The sequence below is a fragment of the Rhinoderma darwinii genome, unplaced genomic scaffold (assembly GCF_050947455.1).
Source record: "Rhinoderma darwinii isolate aRhiDar2 unplaced genomic scaffold, aRhiDar2.hap1 Scaffold_4475, whole genome shotgun sequence".
Taxonomy (NCBI): domain Eukaryota; kingdom Metazoa; phylum Chordata; class Amphibia; order Anura; family Rhinodermatidae; genus Rhinoderma; species Rhinoderma darwinii.
The window spans coordinates 45,562-63,737 of record NW_027463918.1 but is presented as its reverse complement, the minus strand read 5'-3'; the positions used below and the strand labels follow the sequence as shown (position 1 = coordinate 63,737).

The 18,176-nt window shown below is 46.6% G+C and overlaps 8 non-coding genes across 8 annotated transcripts; all 8 read right to left on the bottom strand.

Annotated features, from left to right (window-relative positions):
* Positions 1 to 756: 756 nt before the first annotated feature.
* Positions 757 to 939, bottom strand: LOC142716140 (U2 spliceosomal RNA). The gene has a single exon (XR_012871405.1). It is a non-coding gene; the product is annotated as a U2 spliceosomal RNA (small nuclear RNA).
* Positions 940 to 5,977: 5,038 nt separating this feature from the next.
* LOC142716141 (U2 spliceosomal RNA) lies at positions 5,978 to 6,164 on the bottom strand. Its single transcript, XR_012871406.1, has one exon. It is a non-coding gene; the product is annotated as a U2 spliceosomal RNA (small nuclear RNA).
* A 1,297-nt stretch (positions 6,165 to 7,461) lies between these two features.
* LOC142716172 (U2 spliceosomal RNA) lies at positions 7,462 to 7,652 on the bottom strand. Its single transcript, XR_012871434.1, has one exon. It is a non-coding gene; the product is annotated as a U2 spliceosomal RNA (small nuclear RNA).
* Positions 7,653 to 11,279: 3,627 nt separating this feature from the next.
* LOC142716171 (U2 spliceosomal RNA) lies at positions 11,280 to 11,470 on the bottom strand. Its single transcript, XR_012871433.1, has one exon. It is a non-coding gene; the product is annotated as a U2 spliceosomal RNA (small nuclear RNA).
* Positions 11,471 to 12,769: 1,299 nt separating this feature from the next.
* Positions 12,770 to 12,960, bottom strand: LOC142716170 (U2 spliceosomal RNA). Its single transcript, XR_012871432.1, has one exon. It is a non-coding gene; the product is annotated as a U2 spliceosomal RNA (small nuclear RNA).
* A 1,301-nt stretch (positions 12,961 to 14,261) lies between these two features.
* LOC142716168 (U2 spliceosomal RNA) lies at positions 14,262 to 14,452 on the bottom strand. The gene has a single exon (XR_012871431.1). It is a non-coding gene; the product is annotated as a U2 spliceosomal RNA (small nuclear RNA).
* A 1,315-nt stretch (positions 14,453 to 15,767) lies between these two features.
* LOC142716167 (U2 spliceosomal RNA) lies at positions 15,768 to 15,958 on the bottom strand. Its single transcript, XR_012871430.1, has one exon. It is a non-coding gene; the product is annotated as a U2 spliceosomal RNA (small nuclear RNA).
* Positions 15,959 to 17,272: 1,314 nt separating this feature from the next.
* LOC142716166 (U2 spliceosomal RNA) lies at positions 17,273 to 17,463 on the bottom strand. Its single transcript, XR_012871429.1, has one exon. It is a non-coding gene; the product is annotated as a U2 spliceosomal RNA (small nuclear RNA).
* Between the last annotated feature and the right edge of the window lie 713 nt (positions 17,464 to 18,176).

Below are 18,176 nucleotides of genomic sequence, written 5' to 3'. Positions count from 1 at the left end.
ACACTGCAACAGCCGGCCGCCAGGCTGTCTTTTTTTTGCACATTTATTTGCCTCCAGGAGGCCACAAGAGGGAGACAAGGGACTGCAAAATGGAAAATAGGCATCCACCAACTTTACAGACAACTTCTCCTTGCTCCTACAACCTCCATCCTTGCACAGTTTGTTATTCTTCTAGGTAACATAGTAACAAATCCAAATTGCTGCTCTCTTTGTAGGCAAGCAAGGCTTTGTTGCAACTGCAATTCTTACTTCTTCTTGAAATGTAGGGACGACAGTACATTCCATCACATCCATCTAGTGTACACAGGTAGGTCCATTGTGGCGGGCAGGCGAGCGGGCGGGCTGCTTTATTGGCTGTTTGCTGTTCCCCTACTCCACTCCACTATTTGACTGTGGTGCTGCATCAATCAATCAATCAATCAATCAATCAATCAATCAATCAATCAATCAATCAATCAGTGGCTGGCTCAGGTGCAGCTCTTTAACTTACCTAAAAGGGAGGGCGGAGAGAAGACAAGGAAGGTGAATGAGCTGTTCCAATGTGAAATGCCGGAAACACAGAAACACAGACGACACACAACAAGAGGTGGCAATCTATTCATTAATTGCATTTAATCAATGAGCTCATTATCACTCATGCATTGTCCAACAGGTGTTGAAATAATGGGATTAAAAGGGGAGATCCCATCAGAAAGACAAAAACAATAGCAAACACAAATAGCACTTTTGGAATCTGATTTTAGTAAACACATAAGGGAAGGGTGCACCGGTCCTGGAAATACTGCAATACCAGGTCAATGCGTGGAGTGGACAGAGCAAGCTCTATTTCCATCTCCCTGTTCTAAAAATCCATTTAATATATGGTCCCCAGATAGGGGACGTATCAGATATTAACCGGTTAAGGACTAGGCTGTTTTACAGCTAAATGACCAGAGCAAATTTCACAATTTTGCTATGCGCTTCTTTACATGACTATAACTCAGCAGGTGAATAAAGTTCATCTTTGAATTTTACACTCTTTTTAAAGGACAGATAGGGCTTTGTTTTAGTGGCATTTGTCAGTATATATCATTTTTTTTTTTTTCACTAAAGTGGGCAAAATTGGAAAAAAATGCAAGAATTTAACAATTGCGTCGGTTTATGCTAGCATTTTTCACACACGGTATGAACCACGGCCAAAATTAATCTCCTTTCACATTCTTCCACTTCTCCCGTGCATGGGGATACCAAATATGTGAGCCTTATTCACTGTGCGGGCATGTGCCAGGGCTTGGCATAAAAGGAGGCTTTTTGGCCTTTTCGGTCCAGGAATTTTGCATTTGATTTTATAGCCGCATACTGTTTTCTGGGGGGCCTAATGCTGCTGAAACATTAGAAACACCCCATAAATGACTTCATTCACACAAGTAGACCCCACAAGGTTTCCTTCAAGGGGTTTATCATATTTTTAGCAAGTCCAGTTTTCTTCTGAAAGTTTCTTGAATAAGATGGAACAAAATAAAATCAGCACTTTTTTAGCAAATGCGTCAGTTTAGGCTAGTATTTTTCACACACGGTATAGACCACGGCCAAAATTCATCTCCTTTCACGTTCTTCCACTTCTCCCGTGCATGGGGATACCAAATATGTGTGCCTTATTCGCTGTGCGGGCATGTGCCAGGGCTTGGCATAAAAGGAGGCTTTTTGGCATTTTCGGTCCAGGAATTTTGCATTTGATTTTAGAGCCGCATACTGTTTTCTGGGGGGCCTAATGCTGCTGAAACATTAGAAACACCCCATAAATGACTTCATTCACACAAGTAGACCCCACAAGGTTTCCTTCAAGGGGTTTATCATATTTTTAGCAAGTCCAGTTATCTTCTGAAAGTTTCTTGAATAAGATGGAACAAAATAAAATCAGCACTTTTTTAGCAAATGCGTCAGTTTAGGCTAGTATTTTTCACACACGGTATAGACCACGGACAAAATTCATCTCCTTTCACGTTCTTCCACTTCTCCCGTGCATGGGGATACCAAATATGTGTGCCTTATTCACTGTGCGGGCATGTGCCAGGGCTTGGCATAAAAGGAGGCTTTTTGGCCTTTTCGGTCCAGGAATTTTGCATTTGATTTTAGAGCCGCATACTGTTTTCTGGGGGGCCTAATGCTGCTGAAACATTAGAATCACCCCATAAATGACTTCATTCGCACAAGTAGACCCCACAAGGTTTCCTTCAAGGGGTTTATCATATTTTTAGCAAGTCCAGTTTTCTTCTGAAAGTTTCTTGAATAAGATGGAACAAAATAAAATCAGCACTTTTTTAGCAAATGCGTCAGTTTAGGCTAGTATTTTTCACACACGGTATAGACCACGGCCAAAATTCATCTCCTTTCACGTTCTTCCACTTCTCCCGTGCATGGGGATACCAAATATGTGTGCCTTATTCGCTGTGCGGGCATGTGCCAGGGCTTGGCATAAAAGGAGGCTTTTTGGTCCAGGAATTTTGCATTTGATTTTATAGCAGCATACTGTTTTCTGGGGGGTGTAATGCTGCTGAAACATTAGAATCACCCCATAAATGACTTAATTCACACAAGTAGACCCCACAAGGTTTCCTTCAAGGGGTTTATCATATTTTTAGACAGTCCAGTTTTCTTCTGAAAGTTTCTTGAATAAGATGGAACAAAATAAAATTACCTTTTTTTTTTAACAATTGCGCCAGTTTATGCTAGCTTTTTCACACACAAAATGGACCACGGACAAAATTCATCGCATTTCACATTCTTCCACTTCTCCCGTGCATGGGGATACCAAATATGTGTGCTTTATTCACGGGCATGTGCCAGGGCTTGGCATAAAAGGAGGCTTTTTGGCCTTTTCGGTCCAGGAATTCTGCACTTGATTTTATAGCAGCATACTGTTTTCTGGGGGGCCTAATGCTGCTGAAACATTAGAAACACCCCATAAATGACTTCATTCACACAAGTAGACCCCACAAGGTTTCCTTCAAGGGGTTTATCATATTTTTAGACAGTCCCGTTTTCTTCTGAAAGTTTCTTGAATAAGATGGATCAAAATAAAATTAGCAATTTTTTAGCAAATGCGTCAGTTTATACCAGCATTTTTCACACACGGTATAGACCACGGTCAAAATTAATCTCCGTTCACATTCTGCCACTTCTCCCGTGCATGGGGATACCAAATATGTGGCCTTATTTATCACATAGAGATGTAGGAGGGCGGACGATAGAAGAAGATTATTTCACAAATCGCTTTTTTTCAAAGCTGGTTTTACAAAACTCAACAGAGTTTCTATAACACTTCCAAAATATCTGCTCTTGAAGCAGAGATCCCAAAATATTCATCTAGCGGTATAATGGGAATTTATTTTTTGGGGTTTTCTAAAATAAGAAATTTCAGGTTAATGCAAATGGAGCTCTCCAGCAGATGAACTTTAGAAAACATCAAACATGACATCCACCCCCCACCCATTCCCTCCCTCACCCTTGGAGTAAAATCAGGGGAAAAATAAAAACGTAATGTAGGGCAAATATATTTTCAACAAATTAACTAAAATCTAATAATTCAGAACAGTGTGGTATTTTTTAAAACATGGCTCAATGCACAGGCCTGGTTGCGAGGGACATGAGGGACAGAAATATCGGGAATCTTTGCGGTGCCCGTCTTTTCTGCAGACGCGGCACTTTTTCTGGGGGTTGCTTCTGGTTGCTGTTGGGGGAATCCGACTGACGAAGTGTCTTTCAGTCAGTCGCGTGACATCCTCAGACTGGGGGCATTCTCGGGTGTCCTGAACATCAAAAATGAGGCCTTCAATAATTTTCTCCTGGAAATCCAGGTATGTGTCTCTGCCTCTGTTTTTTTTATAGAGCACAAATGAGTTGTGGATGGCCACCTGTAACAAATAAATGGCCACCTTTTTGTACCAGGTTTTAGTTTTGCGTTTCACTAAATAGGGCTGTAAAACCTGGTCGCTTAAATCCACCCCCCCCATGTACTTGTTATATTCGGACACGCTCACTGGTTTGTGCTTGTCCGATGTTGCCCCTCTTTCCCTCACTGCCACTGTTCCTGCGGTATGAATCGTGCTTAGCACATACACATCTTTGCGATCCCTGAACTTGACCGCCAGCAATTCCTCAGATGCATAAGCACAGGAGTCCCCCTTTACCATGCGCTTCCCCACTAATTGCTGTGGAAAACCAATTCTGTTTTTGCGCATGGTACCACATGCCCCAGTCCTTGCAGCATGCAAATGCCTAAACAGGGGCACACTGGAATAAAAATTATCACAGTACAGGTGGTACCCCTTGTGAAGCAGAGGCTGCATTATCTCCCACACGATCTTACTGCTGGTGGAAAGATCAGGGGGGCATCCAGGAACATTTATTGTGCGGTCCCGCCCTTCATAAATCCTGAAGGCGGTGGTATATCCTGACCCGCTTTCACACAATTTGTAGAGCTTAACGCCATATCTTGCCCTTTTTGAAGGTAGATATTGGCGAAAGCTAAGTCTGCCATGAAAGTTGAGGAGGGATTCGTCCACACTTACATTCTGCTCAGGGGTGTAGAGTTGCAGAAATAAATTATTCAGGGAATTTATTAGCGGTCTTATTTTGAACAACCGATCCCGGTTTGCATCGGTACTTGGGGGGGCCTGTGCGTTGTCATTGAAGTGGAGGAACCTCATTATTGTCTCATAACGAGACCTGGGCATTACTGCAGAATATACTGGGGTGGCTTGGGCGGGTCTTGTTGACCAGTAAGACCTAATGGAGGGCTTTTTGACAATACCCATATTTAGGGTGAGCCCCAAAAAATTTTTTAATTCCTGCAAATTGGTGGGCGTCCAATCTCTGGCATGGGTGGATGAAGGTTTCTGCCTTATATATTGCGTGGCATATAAATTTGTTTCGTGGACAATCTGATTTAGGATGTCGTCCGTTATAAATAAATGGAAGTAATCCATTTGGACAAAATTTGTATTGTCCACGGTTATGCCAGGAGTGGCCGTAAATCCGTGGATTCTAGGCCCAAAAGATGGGGCAGGTGCCCATACAAGAGCCTGGACTGGAGGGACCAGGCTGTCCCGTGCTACAGCGCTACTTGGCCCTGCACTTTCATGTTCTGCAGTTTCGACTGCATCAGGGACAACGTCCCCTGAAGATGAACCTGAAGTGACGCTGTCATCGTCACTACCTAAAACAGGTTCCATCTCGGACGCCATCTCTGATGCGGTCTCCGACTCAGACCACAGCATGGCGTATGCCTCCTCGGCGCTAAACAACTTCCTCGCCATAACGTAACTAACACTAACACTAACTAAACAAATTTTTTTTTTTTTTTTTTTTTTTATAAAACACACAAACTAACTGCTATATATATCTACACTACCGCTAACAAAAAAATAAACCGCTATTGCTATATATATTATATATATGTGGATATATATATAATTATATACTCCCTACCTGCCTATTCTAATAGAATAAAAGAAAGAAAGGTAGATAGATAGAAAAAAAGATAGATGGATAGATAGATTGTATAGATAGATAGAAATCTATCTATACAGAGAATGTTTTAGTGTAACTGTATTTTTTTTCACTGTATTCTTCTGGCAGCAATTCTCCCGAGTCTCTTCTTCTCCTCAAACTGAAACAATGTTTGAGGAGAAGAAAAGAGGCAGGAGATTTACTGCCAGAAAAGTCAAAATAAAACAAATGTGGTCGCTGTGATAGGTTTTCACAGCGACCACATGATCAGGGACCATCAGATTGGTCCCTGATACTCTGCCCAGTGCCCAGAGCTGTTGGTAACAGCGAGGGCACAGGGCTGTGTGCACGCGATCGCGTGCACACTGTTTTCTATGCAGAAATGCATGTGATCGCTGTGATTGGTTGTCACAGCGATCACATGTTCAGGGGCCAAAAGATTGACCCCTGACATTCTGCCCAGTGCCCATGGCTGTTAGCAACAGCCAGGGCATAGAGCTGTGTGCACGCGATCGCGCGTGCACAGTCTCTGAAGTGCGGCCGTATATATACTATACGCCGGACTTTAGAGACCCTGGCCGCTGGCCGTATATTTACGGCCAGCGGTCGGGAACCTGTTAAACTGATAAGAACAGATACTACACTTGATCTTAGCCAAAAGGCCGAGAAGCGATAACCCGAATGGGCCTGGCGTTGACCGAGCCTGCCTAATACTGCTGTTCACCCCTTGCAGCGATTCAGCCTACTCCTAGGCAATTCCATGGGGCCCTGCAGGCTCACACACATTTACAGCTACTAAGCGGGAGGTGAATAAAGGCCGGAGAGGAAGCTACACAGGATTTGCTTCTTTTGCTTGCACCACAATGCAGTGCTGAAAGAGGAGGAATCGACATAAAAACGCCTTCTTGGCAACGCCCAAATGCCCTCCTGCCGTGCAAATACTGGCAGCAGCAGCAGCAGCAGCAGCAGCAGCAGTAAGTGCATGCCCACAGCCACCCCTTGTTCCTTCACAACTTGTATTAGCTTTAATCCAGTCCAGTGCTGCCTGCTGAGCAGCACTGACCAACACTGCCTGGGCCCAGGCTTTTATCTCTGAGGCCCCATTATGATGTCAGAAAGCTGGCTCTGGAATCCTGAGGGCTCCACTATGACACGTGCAAAGTTCCGTCTGAACTTTATATAAGACGGTGAGGCTCAGTCAGTCACTCAGTGTTGCCTGAGAGGGCAACACTGCAACAGCCGGCCGCCAGGCTGTCTTTTTTTTGCACATTTATTTGCCTCCAGGAGGCCACAAGAGGGAGACAAGGGACTGCAAAATGGAAAATAGGCATCCACCAACTTTACAGACAACTTCTCCTTGCTCCTACAACCTCCATCCTTGCACAGTTTGTTATTCTTCTAGGTAACATAGTAACAAATCCAAATTGCTGCTCTCTTTGTAGGCAAGCAAGGCTTTGTTGCAACTGCAATTCTTACTTCTTCTTGAAATGTAGGGACGACAGTACATTCCATCACATCCATCTAGTGTACACAGGTAGGTCCATTGTGGCGGGCAGGCGAGCGGGCGGGCTGCTTTATTGGCTGTTTGCTGTTCCCCTACTCCACTCCACTATTTGACTGTGGTGCTGCATCAATCAATCAATCAATCAATCAATCAATCAATCAATCAATCAGTGGCTGGCTCAGGTGCAGCTCTTTAACTTACCTAAAAGGGAGGGCGGAGAGAAGACAAGGAAGGTGAATGAGCTGTTCCAATGTGAAATGCCGGAAACACAGAAACACAGACGACACACAACAAGAGGTGGCAATCTATTCATTAATTGCATTTAATCAATGAGCTCATTATCACTCATGCATTGTCCAACAGGTGTTGAAATAATGGGATTAAAAGGGGAGATCCCATCAGAAAGACAAAAACAATAGCAAACACAAATAGCACTTTTGGAATCTGATTTTAGTAAACACATAAGGGAAGGGTGCACCGGTCCTGGAAATACTGCAATACCAGGTCAATGCGTGGAGTGGACAGAGCAAGCTCTATTTCCATCTCCCTGTTCTAAAAATCCATTTAATATATGGTCCCCAGATAGGGGACGTATCAGATATTAAACTGATAAGAACAGATACTACACTTGATCTTAGCCAAAAGGCCGAGAAGCGATAACCCGAATGGGCCTGGCGTTGACCGAGCCTGCCTAATACTGCTGTTCACCCCTTGCAGCGATTCAGCCTACTCCTAGGCAATTCCATGGGGCCCTGCAGGCTCACACACATTTACAGCTACTAAGCGGGAGGTGAATAAAGGCCGGAGAGGAAGCTACACAGGATTTGCTTCTTTTGCTTGCACCACAATGCAGTGCTGAAAGAGGAGGAATCGACATAAAAACGCCTTCTTGGCAACGCCCAAATGCCCTCCTGCCGTGCAAATACTGGCAGCAGCAGCAGCAGCAGCAGCAGCAGCAGCAGTAAGTGCATGCCCACAGCCACCCCTTGTTCCTTCACAACTTGTATTAGCTTTAATCCAGTCCAGTGCTGCCTGCTGAGCAGCACTGACCAACACTGCCTGGGCCCAGGCCAGGGGCGTAACTAGGAAAGACTGGGCCCCATAGCAAACTTTTGACTGGGCCCCCCCCCCTCTGCTGGGTATCACACAACCCCCCCCCCCCTTGTAGATAGTGCCTCCCTATAGATTCCACCACACAGCGCCCCCCTATAGATAGCACCATACACAGCCCCCTGTAGATAACGCCATACAGCCCCCTCTGTAGATAACGCCATACAGACCCCCTCTGTAGATAACGCCATACAGCCCCCTCTGTAGATAACGCCATACAGCCCCCCCCCAAAAAAAAAAGCGGCCTATAGTTTGTCCTACAAAAGACATGCATCCCCTATCCACAGGATAGGGGATACATGTGTGATCGCTGGCAGCGATAAGGAGACCGAAAGTTCCCCGAAGTTCTCCATGACTAACCTCGGACTTCTGGCGTCTGCGCAGTTCAATAAAAATGAAAGGAGCGCTGGTCACGCATGCGCACAAGCACGACCGGTGCGCAAGTCATTTCCATGGAGCTGCAGACAGACTACGGAAGTCCGAGGTTTGCCATGGAGAACTTAGGGGGGACTTTCGGTCCCCCGTTCTCCTCATCGCTGGGCGTCCCAGCGATCCCACATGTATCCCTATCCTGTGGATAGGGGATGCATGTCTTTTGTAGGAACAACCCCTTCAGTGGCGTCTCGCTGTAGCAGCCATAGCGGCTGCTAGCGGAGCCTGCGGCCATGGGAGGGGCCGTGCCGACGGGTGGCACGGGCCCCCTCATGCTGCAGGCCCCGTAGAAGTCGCTACGGCTGCTATAGCGGTAGTTACGCCACTGCGCATAGGTTTGTACGGCGTAAAACTACAGCTCCCAGCATGGCCGAAACAATGATAAGGATATGCTGGGAGATGCGGTTTCACAAAAAAAAAATCATACCACCATCATCTCGCTGCAGATCATACAGTGACTACAATACTGATTAGAGGCAGAATAAACATTTACATTAAGTGACTCACCGGTGACGTCTCAGATTCTAGTTCTTTTCTTCTCACTCCGGTTCAGACATCTATGATGGATTTCTCCCGGCCATGACCCATTTCTGCAGTTTTCCGTTTAGATGTCTTCAGCTTCTCACTTTTAAAACATTTCTGCACCTGTAAACAAAGTTAAAATTCTCAACACATCTAAATATAACTGTCTCACACACACAACATGCCCCCTGTAGATAGTGACCTACATAGAAGCCCCTGTAGATAGTGCCCACATATGGACTCCAGAGCTGCAAGGCAATAGTGCTAACCACTGAGCCACCGTGCTGCCCTACATATAGCTTCCCCTATAGTTAGTGCTCCACGTATAGCCCACCTCTGTAGATATTGTCCCACATATAGCCCACCCCTGTAGACTGCGCACTACATATAGCCACCCTGTTGCTAGTGCCCCACAGGTAACCCACCCCTGTATATAGTGTCCCACACATAGCCCACCCCTATAGAAAGTACCCTAAAAAATAGCTCCCCTATAGATAGTGCTCTACATATAGCCCACCCCTGTATAGTGTCTCACATATACTGCCCCACATATAGACCCCCCTGTAGATAGTGGCCCACATCCCCACATACAGACCTCCCCTGTAGCTAGTGCCCCACATATAGACCCCCCCCTGTATATAGTGGCCCACATATAGACCCCCCTGTATATAGTGGCCCCCACCCCCACATATAGACCCCCCTGTAGCTACTGCCCCACATATAGACCCCCCTATATATAATAGCCCACATAAAGACGACCCCCCCCCCCCCACTATAGATAATGCCATTCACATTTTTATGAGGAAAAAAATATATAAAGTTGACATACTCACATTCTCCGGTTCCCACGCTGTTCACTGGCGATGCAGACATGCTCTCTTCTGAGCATGTCTGCAGGAGCTGAACGAGCGTCCTCCAATGACGCTGATTGGCGGGACAGAATGACTTGCCCCGCCAATCAGCACCTTCCAAGCATGGAAGCGGCGCGATGATGTCATCGCGCCGCTAGCCAATCAGTGTCATTGTAAGGCACTGGATGGTCAGGCACGGAACATGCCCGGCCATTCAGTGCTAATACATGTATTTGGCTGCCGCTAGCACCGGGGCCCCCTCCGGTGCTAGCGACACCTACAGGCATGAGAGTGCCTGTGTAAGGCTCGTTGGCGCGGGCCCCACAGTAGCGGTGCTACCCCTGTAGCAGCCATAACGGCTGCTAGCGGCGCCACCGGGCATTTGGGAGGGCGTGTCGGCTGGCGGCACGGGCCCCCTCAAGCCCCGGGCCCCGTAGCAGCCGCTACTGCTGCTACCGCGGTAGTTACGCCACTGGCCCAGGCTTTTATCTCTGAGGCCCCATTATGATGTCAGAAAGCTGGCTCTGGAATCCTGAGGGCTCCACTATGACACGTGCAAAGTTCCGTCTGAACTTTATATAAGACGGTGAGGCTCAGTCAGTCACTCAGTGTTGCCTGAGAGGGCAACACTGCAACAGCCAGCCGCCAGGCTGTCTTTTTTTTGCACATTTATTTGCCTCCAGGAGGCCACAAGAGGGAGACAAGGGACTGCAAAATGGAAAATAGGCATCCACCAACTTTACAGACAACTTCTCCTTGCTCCTACAACCTCCATCCTTGCACAGTTTGTTATTCTTCTAGGTAACATAGTAACAAATCCAAATTGCTGCTCTCTTTGTAGGCAAGCAAGGCTTTGTTGCAACTGCAATTCTTACTTCTTCTTGAAATGTAGGGACGACAGTACATTCCATCACATCCATCTAGTGTACACAGGTAGGTCCATTGTGGCGGGCAGGCGAGCGGGCGGGCTGCTTTATTGGCTGTTTGCTGTTCCCCTACTCCACTCCACTATTTGACTGTGGTGCTGCATCAATCAATCAATCAATCAATCAATCAATCAATCAATCAATCAGTGGCTGGCTCAGGTGCAGCTCTTTAACTTACCTAAAAGGGAGGGCGGAGAGAAGACAAGGAAGGTGAATGAGCTGTTCCAATGTGAAATGCCGGAAACACAGAAACACAGACGACACACAACAAGAGGTGGCAATCTATTCATTAATTGCATTTAATCAATGAGCTCATTATCACTCATGCATTGTCCAACAGGTGTTGAAATAATGGGATTAAAAGGGGAGATCCCATCAGAAAGACAAAAACAATAGCAAACACAAATAGCACTTTTGGAATCTGATTTTAGTAAACACATAAGGGAAGGGTGCACCGGTCCTGGAAATACTGCAATACCAGGTCAATGCGTGGAGTGGACAGAGCAAGCTCTATTTCCATCTCCCTGTTCTAAAAATCCATTTAATATATGGTCCCCAGATAGGGGACGTATCAGATATTAAACTGATAAGAACAGATACTACACTTGATCTTAGCCAAAAGGCCGAGAAGCGATAACCCGAATGGGCCTGGCGTTGACCGAGCCTGCCTAATACTGCTGTTCACCCCTTGCAGCGATTCAGCCTACTCCTAGGCAATTCCATGGGGCCCTGCAGGCTCACACACATTTACAGCTACTAAGCGGGAGGTGAATAAAGGCCGGAGTGGAAGCTACACAGGATTTGCTTCTTTTGCTTGCACCACAATGCAGTGCTGAAAGAGGAGGAATCGACATAAAAACGCCTTCTTGGCAACGCCCAAATGCCCTCCTGCCGTGCAAATACTGGCAGCAGCAGCAGCAGCAGCAGCAGTAAGTGCATGCCCACAGCCACCCCTTGTTCCTTCACAACTTGTATTAGCTTTAATCCAGTCCAGTGCTGCCTGCTGAGCAGCACTGACCAACACTGCCTGGGCCCAGGCTTTTATCTCTGAGGCCCCATTATGATGTCAGAAAGCTGGCTCTGGAATCCTGAGGGCTCCACTATGACACGTGCAAAGTTCCGTCTGAACTTTATATAAGACGGTGAGGCTCAGTCAGTCACTCAGTGTTGCCTGAGAGGGCAACACTGCAACAGCCGGCCGCCAGGCTGTCTTTTTTTTGCACATTTATTTGCCTCCAGGAGGCCACAAGAGGGAGACAAGGGACTGCAAAATGGAAAATAGGCATCCACCAACTTTACAGACAACTTCTCCTTGCTCCTACAACCTCCATCCTTGCACAGTTTGTTATTCTTCTAGGTAACATAGTAACAAATCCAAATTGCTGCTCTCTTTGTAGGCAAGCAAGGCTTTGTTGCAACTGCAATTCTTACTTCTTCTTGAAATGTAGGGACGACAGTACATTCCATCACATCCATCTAGTGTACACAGGTAGGTCCATTGTGGCGGGCAGGCGAGCGGGCGGGCTGCTTTATTGGCTGTTTGCTGTTCCCCTACTCCACTCCACTATTTGACTGTGGTGCTGCATCAATCAATCAATCAATCAATCAATCAATCAATCAATCAATCAATCAATCAGTGGCTGGCTCAGGTGCAGCTCTTTAACTTACCTAAAAGGGAGGGCGGAGAGAAGACAAGGAAGGTGAATGAGCTGTTCCAATGTGAAATGCCGGAAACACAGAAACACAGACGACACACAACAAGAGGTGGCAATCTATTCATTAATTGCATTTAATCAATGAGCTCATTATCACTCATGCATTGTCCAACAGGTGTTGAAATAATGGGATTAAAAGGGGAGATCCCATCAGAAAGACAAAAACAATAGCAAACACAAATAGCACTTTTGGAATCTGATTTTAGTAAACACATAAGGGAAGGGTGCACCGGTCCTGGAAATACTGCAATACCAGGTCAATGCGTGGAGTGGACAGAGCAAGCTCTATTTCCATCTCCCTGTTCTAAAAATCCATTTAATATATGGTCCCCAGATAGGGGACGTATCAGATATTAAACTGATAAGAACAGATACTACACTTGATCTTAGCCAAAAGGCCGAGAAGCGATAACCCGAATGGGCCTGGCGTTGACCGAGCCTGCCTAATACTGCTGTTCACCCCTTGCAGCGATTCAGCCTACTCCTAGGCAATTCCATGGGGCCCTGCAGGCTCACACACATTTACAGCTACTAAGCGGGAGGTGAATAAAGGCCGGAGAGGAAGCTACACAGGATTTGCTTCTTTTGCTTGCACCACAATGCAGTGCTGAAAGAGGAGGAATCGACATAAAAACGCCTTCTTGGCAACGCCCAAATGCCCTCCTGCCGTGCAAATACTGGCAGCAGCAGCAGCAGCAGCAGCAGCAGCAGTAAGTGCATGCCCACAGCCACCCCTTGTTCCTTCACAACTTGTATTAGCTTTAATCCAGTCCAGTGCTGCCTGCTGAGCAGCACTGACCAACACTGCCTGGGCCCAGGCTTTTATCTCTGAGGCCCCATTATGATGTCAGAAAGCTGGCTCTGGAATCCTGAGGGCTCCACTATGACACGTGCAAAGTTCCGTCTGAACTTTATATAAGACGGTGAGGCTCAGTCAGTCACTCAGTGTTGCCTGAGAGGGCAACACTGCAACAGCCAGCCGCCAGGCTGTCTTTTTTTTGCACATTTATTTGCCTCCAGGAGGCCACAAGAGGGAGACAAGGGACTGCAAAATTCCACCAACTTTACAGACAACTTCTCCTTGCTCCTACAACCTCCATCCTTGCACAGTTTGTTATTCTTCTAGGTAACATAGTAACAAATCCAAATTGCTGCTCTCTTTGTAGGCAAGCAAGGCTTTGTTGCAACTGCAATTCTTACTTCTTCTTGAAATGTAGGGACGACAGTACATTCCATCACATCCATCTAGTGTACACAGGTAGGTCCATTGTGGCGGGCAGGCGAGCGGGCGGGCTGCTTTATTGGCTGTTTGCTGTTCCCCTACTCCACTCCACTATTTGACTGTGGTGCTGCATCAATCAATCAATCAATCAATCAATCAATCAATCAATCAATCAATCAATCAATCAATCAGTGGCTGGCTCAGGTGCAGCTCTTTAACTTACCTAAAAGGGAGGGCGGAGAGAAGACAAGGAAGGTGAATGAGCTGTTCCAATGTGAAATGCCGGAAACACAGAAACACAGACGACACACAACAAGAGGTGGCAATCTATTCATTAATTGCATTTAATCAATGAGCTCATTATCACTCATGCATTGTCCAACAGGTGTTGAAATAATGGGATTAAAAGGGGAGATCCCATCAGAAAGACAAAAACAATAGCAAACACAAATAGCACTTTTGGAATCTGATTTTAGTAAACACATAAGGGAAGGGTGCACCGGTCCTGGAAATACTGCAATACCAGGTCAATGCGTGGAGTGGACAGAGCAAGCTCTATTTCCATCTCCCTGTTCTAAAAATCCATTTAATATATGGTCCCCAGATAGGGGACGTATCAGATATTAAACTGATAAGAACAGATACTACACTTGATCTTAGCCAAAAGGCCGAGAAGCGATAACCCGAATGGGCCTGGCGTTGACCGAGCCTGCCTAATACTGCTGTTCACCCCTTGCAGCGATTCAGCCTACTCCTAGGCAATTCCATGGGGCCCTGCAGGCTCACACACATTTACAGCTACTAAGCGGGAGGTGAATAAAGGCCGGAGAGGAAGCTACACAGGATTTGCTTCTTTTGCTTGCACCACAATGCAGTGCTGAAAGAGGAGGAATCGACATAAAAACGCCTTCTTGGCAACGCCCAAATGCCCTCCTGCCGTGCAAATACTGGCAGCAGCAGCAGCAGCAGCAGCAGCAGCAGCAGCAGTAAGTGCATGCCCACAGCCACCCCTTGTTCCTTCACAACTTGTATTAGCTTTAATCCAGTCCAGTGCTGCCTGCTGAGCAGCACTGACCAACACTGCCTGGGCCCAGGCTTTTATCTCTGAGGCCCCATTATGATGTCAGAAAGCTGGCTCTGGAATCCTGAGGGCTCCACTATGACACGTGCAAAGTTCCGTCTGAACTTTATATAAGACGGTGAGGCTCAGTCAGTCACTCAGTGTTGCCTGAGAGGGCAACACTGCAACAGCCGGCCGCCAGGCTGTCTTTTTTTTGCACATTTATTTGCCTCCAGGAGGCCACAAGAGGGAGACAAGGGACTGCAAAATGGAAAATAGGCATCCACCAACTTTACAGACAACTTCTCCTTGCTCCTACAACCTCCATCCTTGCACAGTTTGTTATTCTTCTAGGTAACATAGTAACAAATCCAAATTGCTGCTCTCTTTGTAGGCAAGCAAGGCTTTGTTGCAACTGCAATTCTTACTTCTTCTTGAAATGTAGGGACGACAGTACATTCCATCACATCCATCTAGTGTACACAGGTAGGTCCATTGTGGCGGGCAGGCGAGCGGGCGGGCTGCTTTATTGGCTGTTTGCTGTTCCCCTACTCCACTCCACTATTTGACTGTGGTGCTGCATCAATCAATCAATCAATCAATCAATCAATCAATCAATCAATCAATCAATCAATCAGTGGCTGGCTCAGGTGCAGCTCTTTAACTTACCTAAAAGGGAGGGCGGAGAGAAGACAAGGAAGGTGAATGAGCTGTTCCAATGTGAAATGCCGGAAACACAGAAACACAGACGACACACAACAAGAGGTGGCAATCTATTCATTAATTGCATTTAATCAATGAGCTCATTATCACTCATGCATTGTCCAACAGGTGTTGAAATAATGGGATTAAAAGGGGAGATCCCATCAGAAAGACAAAAACAATAGCAAACACAAATAGCACTTTTGGAATCTGATTTTAGTAAACACATAAGGGAAGGGTGCACCGGTCCTGGAAATACTGCAATACCAGGTCAATGCGTGGAGTGGACAGAGCAAGCTCTATTTCCATCTCCCTGTTCTAAAAATCCATTTAATATATGGTCCCCAGATAGGGGACGTATCAGATATTAAACTGATAAGAACAGATACTACACTTGATCTTAGCCAAAAGGCCGAGAAGCGATAACCCGAATGGGCCTGGCGTTGACCGAGCCTGCCTAATACTGCTGTTCACCCCTTGCAGCGATTCAGCCTACTCCTAGGCAATTCCATGGGGCCCTGCAGGCTCACACACATTTACAGCTACTAAGCGGGAGGTGAATAAAGGCCGGAGAGGAAGCTACACAGGATTTGCTTCTTTTGCTTGCACCACAATGCAGTGCTGAAAGAGGAGGAATCGACATAAAAACGCCTTCTTGGCAACGCCCAAATGCCCTCCTGCCGTGCAAATACTGGCAGCAGCAGCAGCAGCAGCAGCAGCAGTAAGTGCATGCCCACAGCCACCCCTTGTTCCTTCACAACTTGTATTAGCTTTAATCCAGTCCAGTGCTGCCTGCTGAGCAGCACTGACCAACACTGCCTGGGCCCAGGCTTTTATCTCTGAGGCCCCATTATGATGTCAGAAAGCTGGCTCTGGAATCCTGAGGGCTCCACTATGACACGTGCAAAGTTCCGTCTGAACTTTATATAAGACGGTGAGGCTCAGTCAGTCACTCAGTGTTGCCTGAGAGGGCAACACTGCAACAGCCGGCCGCCAGGCTGTCTTTTTTTTGCACATTTATTTGCCTCCAGGAGGCCACAAGAGGGAGACAAGGGACTGCAAAATGGAAAATAGGCATCCACCAACTTTACAGACAACTTCTCCTTGCTCCTACAACCTCCATCCTTGCACAGTTTGTTATTCTTCTAGGTAACATAGTAACAAATCCAAATTGCTGCTCTCTTTGTAGGCAAGCAAGGCTTTGTTGCAACTGCAATTCTTACTTCTTCTTGAAATGTAGGGACGACAGTACATTCCATCACATCCATCTAGTGTACACAGGTAGGTCCATTGTGGCGGGCAGGCGAGCGGGCGGGCTGCTTTATTGGCTGTTTGCTGTTCCCCTACTCCACTCCACTATTTGACTGTGGTGCTGCATCAATCAATCAATCAATCAATCAATCAATCAATCAATCAATCAATCAATCAATCAATCAATCAGTGGCTGGCTCAGGTGCAGCTCTTTAACTTACCTAAAAGGGAGGGCGGAGAGAAGACAAGGAAGGTGAATGAGCTGTTCCAATGTGAAATGCCGGAAACACAGAAACACAGACGACACACAACAAGAGGTGGCAATCTATTCATTAATTGCATTTAATCAATGAGCTCATTATCACTCATGCATTGTCCAACAGGTGTTGAAATAATGGGATTAAAAGGGGAGATCCCATCAGAAAGACAAAAACAATAGCAAACACAAATAGCACTTTTGGAATCTGATTTTAGTAAACACATAAGGGAAGGGTGCACCGGTCCTGGAAATACTGCAATACCAGGTCAATGCGTGGAGTGGACAGAGCAAGCTCTATTTCCATCTCCCTGTTCTAAAAATCCATTTAATATATGGTCCCCAGATAGGGGACGTATCAGATATTAAACTGATAAGAACAGATACTACACTTGATCTTAGCCAAAAGGCCGAGAAGCGATAACCCGAATGGGCCTGGCGTTGACCGAGCCTGCCTAATACTGCTGTTCACCCCTTGCAGCGATTCAGCCTACTCCTAGGCAATTCCATGGGGCCCTGCAGGCTCACACACATTTACAGCTACTAAGCGGGAGGTGAATAAAGGCCGGAGAGGAAGCTACACAGGATTTGCTTCTTTTGCTTGCACCACAATGCAGTGCTGAAAGAGGAGGAATCGACATAAAAACGCCTTCTTGGCAACGCCCAAATGCCCTCCTGCCGTGCAAATACTGGCAGCAGCAGCAGCAGCAGCAGCAGCAGTAAGTGCATGCCCACAGCCACCCCTTGTTCCTTCACAACTTGTATTAGCTTTAATCCAGTCCAGTGCTGCCTGCTGAGCAGCACTGACCAACACTGCCTGGGCCCAGGCTTTTATCTCTGAGGCCCCATTATGATGTCAGAAAGCTGGCTCTGGAATCCTGAGGGCTCCACTATGACACGTGCAAAGTTCCGTCTGAACTTTATATAAGACGGTGAGGCTCAGTCAGTCACTCAGTGTTGCCTGAGAGGGCAACACTGCAACAGCCGGCCGCCAGGCTGTCTTTTTTTTGCACAGCTAGTTGCCTCCAGGAGGCCACAAGAGGGAGACAAGGGACTGCAAAATGGAAAATAGGCATCCACCAACTTTACAGACAACTTCTCCTTGCTCCTACAACCTCCATCCTTGCACAGTTTG